The sequence below is a fragment of the Penaeus monodon genome, chromosome 26 (assembly GCF_015228065.2).
Source record: "Penaeus monodon isolate SGIC_2016 chromosome 26, NSTDA_Pmon_1, whole genome shotgun sequence".
NCBI classification, from domain to species: Eukaryota; Metazoa; Arthropoda; class Malacostraca; order Decapoda; family Penaeidae; genus Penaeus; species Penaeus monodon.
The window spans coordinates 10,943,917-10,950,119 of NC_051411.1; positions in this window are offsets into that span (position 1 = coordinate 10,943,917).

The window sequence follows — 6,203 nt, forward strand, 5'->3', positions numbered from 1 at the left end:
AGAGAGAGAGAGAGAGAGAGAGAGAGAGAGAGAGAGAGAGAGAGAGAGAGAGAGAGAGAGAGAGAGAGATTTAGTAGATGCAAATGTATCACCAAAATGGAGCCCAACATAATCGCCCACAATTTATAGTCGAAAAAAACAACTCAGAGACGGACCTGAGGAGGGGGGGAGGGGGGAGGGGGATGAAAGGCGTGTATTTATATTTTGTAAATCATTGGCCGCAACGATCAAGACAGAGATGATGATGTTAAAGGCGACAAGGAGGAGAAAGAGTGGAGAATGAGAATGAAAGAGCAGAGAAAGAGAGAGATATAGATAAATAGATTGATAAATAGATAGATAGACAGACAGACAGACAGAGAGAAACAAACAGACAGACTTAGAAAGAGAAAGAAACAAACAGAATAGAAGAAAAAATAAATAAAAACAAACAAACTGACAGAGCAAAACCAAGATCCCCAATCTGATAAACCGAAAACAACTATAAAAAAGAAAAAAACAAGAAAAAAAGGGACCCCCAAATAAGAATAAAATGAGAGAGGAATGATGGGGGGAGGAGAGGGTGAAAATGAGGGCAAAGGGCGAGGAGTGGGTTGAGGGTAGAGCTGTTTTTGGCTTATGCATATATACGTTTTGGCTCCTGTTGTCTGCCGGGGCGGAGGGCGGGCGCGAGCGAAATTAAAGGGCTAATGAAGTAGAACCGAAGAGAGGGAGAGGGAGAGGGAGCGAGAGAGGGAGAAGGAGAGAGAGAGGGAGAGGGAGAAGGAGCTAGAGGGAAAAGGAGGGAGAGGGAGAGAGAGAGAGAGAGAGAGAGAGAGAGAGGGAGAAGGAGAGGGAGAGAGAGAGAGGAAAAGAGGGGAGAGAAGATGAGAGAGAGAGAGAGAGGAGAGAGAGGAGAGAGAGAGAGGGAGGGAAAGGGGAGGGGAGAGAGAGAGAGAGAGAGAGAGAGAGAGAGAGAGAGAGGGAGGGAGGGAGAGGATGAGGAAAGAGAGAAAGAGAGGGAGAGGGGAAAGAGAGTAGGAAAGAGAGAGAGAGAGAGAGAGGAGAAAGAGAGAGAGAGAGAGGAGGGGAGAGAGGAGAGAGGGGAGAGAGAGAGAGGAGATAGAGAGAGAGAGAGAGGACGGGGGGAGGGGATCTGAAACGGGGAAGAAAAGGAAATGATGAAGAGGAGGAAGAAAAAAACAGAAGAACCAGAAGACGAAGGAGAAACGGAGGAAGGAGATGCAGAGAAGGAGGAAGAAGAGGAAAGGAATCTGTAAAAAAAAAAAAAAAAAAAAAAATCTAAATAAAACGAGGCAACGAAAAAAAAAAAACGGTTGAGAGAGTACGAGAGCCGTTGTTACAGGCAAGAACAGGCATTCATTCCAACGACAACGTTTCTGCTCATGGCAACTCAGATTTATTTTCTTTATTGCCAACGCCGGCCGTCCCTGCTGTAGCTCATCGCCCTTGTGTGACACTCGCAGTAAGGTAACAGTCTTTATGTAGCGGAGAGCTATGTGTATTTCCTCTTACCGACGATGAAAATGGGAACATACTCGCGATATTACTGGTTCTGAGGTATACATGCGATAGCCATGTGTGAAAATGAATGTCTGTTTTATTTACATATCTGTAATTCGTAAATATATTTCAACAGATTATGATAGCATTGTCAAATAGCATCAAATGATACTACTATTTCCCCCCCCCCCACATCGCCTCCCCTCATTTGAAAGTGACAAAAAAGAAAAGAAAAGAAAAATCAAACACATAATTATCAACTCGTAAGAAACACCGTAAAGCACGGTACGTGAAGTGGCGTGCCCCTCATGCACGTGTGTGGCGCCGCAGGATCCCGAAAGCCACAACAGGAAAAGGGCAACTGCTATATTCCTCCATCGACCCGGCAGATTTTTGACGAAATTTATAATGGCAGCTTTTCCCGGCTCCGCGCTCCCGCCAGATCCTCTCTCCTCCTCTCGTCGAATCCTCTTTTTCCTTCTTTTTCTGGGCGAGGGGCAAACAAGCACGCCGGGACAAAGCGGAGAGAGAGAAAAAAATACGAAAGAATGGATGACAGAAAGAAGGCAGAATTGCTGTATGCTAATTTACAACCGCTGTTGTCTCGATTATAATCCAAAGGCTTCTGTCAGCTGGTGCGAGGTGGCGCCAGCTTCCCGGATGCCAAGTCTAGATGGTACTACCCCCCTTCCCCCACCTCCTCCTCCTCCTTTCTCTCTCTCTCCTTCTCTTCCTCCCCCTCCCCCTTTCTCTCTCCTCTCTTTCCACCATCGCGTTTCTTCTCGTCTGGAAGGGAAGGGGTAAAAAATGCGCTCGGATTCTACGGAACTATTTCCAAGGCATCCATTAGACCCGACGGTCGCTTTATATAAATTTCCTCGCCGTCTGTCTGTTCCAAGTCTTAGAAAAAAAAAGAGAATCGCCGATATTCCAGGAACACAGAACGGCATCCAATATTATCTTCCCGCCCACAGCTAGACGTCCGCCCGTGGCAGCGAGGGCGAGGAGCGAGGGGCGAGGGGCGAGGGGCGAGGGCGAGGGGCGAGGGCGAGGGGCGAGGGGCGAGGGGCGAGGGGCGAGGGGCGAGGGGCGAGGGGCGAGGGGCGAGGGGCGAGGGGCGAGGGGCGAGGGGCGAGGGGCGAGGGGCGAGGGGCGAGGGGCGAGGGGCGAGGGGCGAGGGGCGAGGGGCGAGGGGCGAGGGGCGAGGGGCGAGGGGCGAGGGGCGAGGGCGAGGGCCGCGGACGTCATGTAGACCCGTCGCCCCCAGGAAACTCCTGGCGACGCCCGGGCTGGAGTGGCGCAGAAGAGGCACCGGCAGAGAAGCGCCACCAGTGAACTCGGATTCTGAGGATGCTCTCGCCGGATTTGTGTCAGGAATACGTTTCTCTCTCCCTTTCCCTCTCTTTATCTCTTTATCTCTCTCTCTCTCTCTCTCTCTCTCTCTCTCTCTCTCTCTCTTTTATCTCTCTCACTCTCTCTCTCCTCTCACTTTCTCTCTACTCTCTCTCTCTCAATATATATATATATACTATATATATTATATATATATATATATATATATATATATATATATATATATATATATTTATCTATCTCTATATATAATATATTTACACATATATGTATGCATATAAGCAAATTACAGTTCACACAGGAGAAGCATCGTCTGGGAGGGAAGAGAAGCAATATTTACTTCATATATATCACCATTTAAATGTCTTCTACGGCCCAAAGGAAAACATCGGTGCCCCAGTTTAAGGGTTTCCTCGCCCTCGCCAAGGTTAAAGCCATCAGCCTGGAAGATTGGCTTTCCTTTCATCCTCTGCTGTGTGTATTATCATGCATGTAATTAATAGACGGGAAAACCTTGAGTCCGACGCAGCAACTAATTATATAGTGTAATGTAACTCATGCGCAAAACTGGAATTTAATAGCATCTTCCCAATGTCATTACACTGTATGTCTCTTACACGTACACGAGGACACGTACACATATATGCATATATATATATATATATATATATATATATATATATATATATATATATATATATATATATATATAACATATACATATACATATACATATACATATACATATACATATCATACATACATACATACATACATACATACATACATACATACACATACACATACACACATATACACACACACACACACACACACACACACACACACACACACACACACACACACACACACACACACACACACACACACACACACACACACACACACACACCATCATGCATGCCTTGTAAATATTCACGCACAATATGTCTGCTGCCTGCCTGCCTGCCTGCCTGCCTGCCTGCCTGCCTGCCTGCCTGCCTGCCTGCCTGCCTGCCTGCCTGTCTGTCTGCCTGCCTGCCTGCCTGTCTGTGTGTCTGTCTGCATTTACGTACGTATGTATTATGTACGCATGTATATACATCTAAAGTCTATAATAATATATCCGTCTGGCTATCTTTATAAACATATATACTCAAGGTGAACGTTAAAAAGCTCTCCGCAAACGCGCGCCGTGCTCAGCCTTCACTAACGACTTGCGTACATCATCCGGCCACAAGATCATTATTGTCCGTGAATTACGTAGTTAAACAATTTCCTTGACTAAACCGCCGGAAGAACGAATTCTTCCTTTGTAATCAAGCGACATAACCGAACCATAACTCGGCAACTTGATGAAGATAATCAGAAACCTTTTCCCGCGCAATTCCTACGTCTATGCAGGGGATTAAATGCTCCGTGCGCTTATACACCGACGTTCATTTGTTTTCCCTATCTCTTGTTTTGTTTTTAATTAGAGGGGGATTAGCTAGAAATATGGATGCAGGGAAAGGTTAATGCATCTGCAGTATGTTGAAGGTCGCCGAGGCATTCTTATCATCATTATTATTCTTATTTGTGTCGGGGTTTGCTGGTTATTATTAATTTTCTCATCTCGGGCGAAACGCAGTCAATTAATTGGGAAAAAGCCAGAATATTCTGGTGAAGCAAACACGATAAGGGTAATACTGAAAAAGTATTAAAAACATACGACAGAAAAAGGCAAATGATGCGAAGAACCCTTTTTCTGCATTAAACTATTCATTAGAGTATATACACACATGCATGTATGTACGCATGCATGTGTGTATATACATACATACATACATAGACATACAAACAGATAGACACGAAGATAGACAGACAGACAGACAGGTACAAACATACATAAATTGCTAAGCGACACAGAGTATAGATAACTGAATAAGCATGCACATTGCTATAAGGCCAGTCCTACCCTGAACCGCGGCCATAAACCCAAAGGTAACCCGACCCGCCTCCCCGGGTCGCTCGCAGATATTAGCGAGAGAGCGCCATGCCCCTTAGCCTTCCTTTTTATTTTTCTGAAGGTAACACGATATGCGGTGATGTCATGTTCCGTTGCTTATAGGCGCTCCACCTTTGGGAAATGCGTGACCAAAATTAGATCAGCCAATTAGGCCCCAAGGTGACTCTGAAATTGGCTATCTTAATATTTCCTGCTTGGGCGAAGTCGCTGTATTTAGGCCGGTGACCTTCCGTTTTCTGTTGTTAATGGACCCGGGGGGTTTTCTGTTATCAAAATCCCGCCTGAAATGGCCGGGCGTGCTCGAGTTTCTTTTTTATTCCCGTGAGAGATAACGAAATTAAATTTAACGCTAATTTGAACTGAGTGCTGATAAAATACAGTTCTATTAAAAGTGTTCTTCAAAAATAACTGGAGTCGAGTCGATTAGGAAATTTCCGACTGGATTTCGTCACCCTTGAATGCCGCGCGGCCATCGCTCATCCTCCGCCTTCGCACTTGACGCTCTATTTTCATAACTATTAAAGCTGATGGCCTAAGTGACACGGCGGTATCTGAAAAAGGCCCTAATAATGATCTTATTTTCTTTTTGAGGTTGTCTTGACGTGACATACGAATGTATCACTTTGAGATCTGGTTTATTTAATTGGTGAAAATACTTCTGCGATTGTGTTGAAATGTTATATTTCCTGAACATTTTTTCCCCAAAGTCATCTTCCTGGTGTGAGAAATAGCATGAATTCTATAATCCTCAGTCTATGTGGACTGACGTATAAATTACCTTTATACCCTTACTTTGCGCTGACAAAATAGCATTCGCAACCTCCAACTTACCTTGAATAAATACCATCCCAAATCCCCTATCTTACAAATAGCATTCGAAACCTTTACCTTCACTACAAGAAAAAAAATCACTCGCAACCCCCTTCCCCCTCCCTTGCCTGCAGGCTATTATTGCCTTCCTCGCCGCCTGCTTTTAGCCTCCGCTCACACCTTCAGCGTCGACGGTTTACGGGTGACTCAGCCTCCCCGAGAATGCGCCCATGATCCGCACCGGGTCATAGGGCCTCGTCTGTTAGGTCTACACAACAGGTGGTGTCGCCCCCTCATGCATCATGCCCTCCCTCTTAGGTGGCGAGGTGCCAGAACCGCCGAGGGCGTGTGGAAGGGCGGGCTCGGGGCAGGAGTAGGGAGCGAAAGGCAGCGAGAGAGAGATGGGGATGAAAGAGGCATGGGAGAAGGGTGGGGACGGACAGCGTGAAGATTGAAAAGGCATTTTGTGGAGTACTGTGTGTACGAGGCAGGGAGGGAGGGAAGGAGGGAAAAGGAGGGGGAGGGAGGG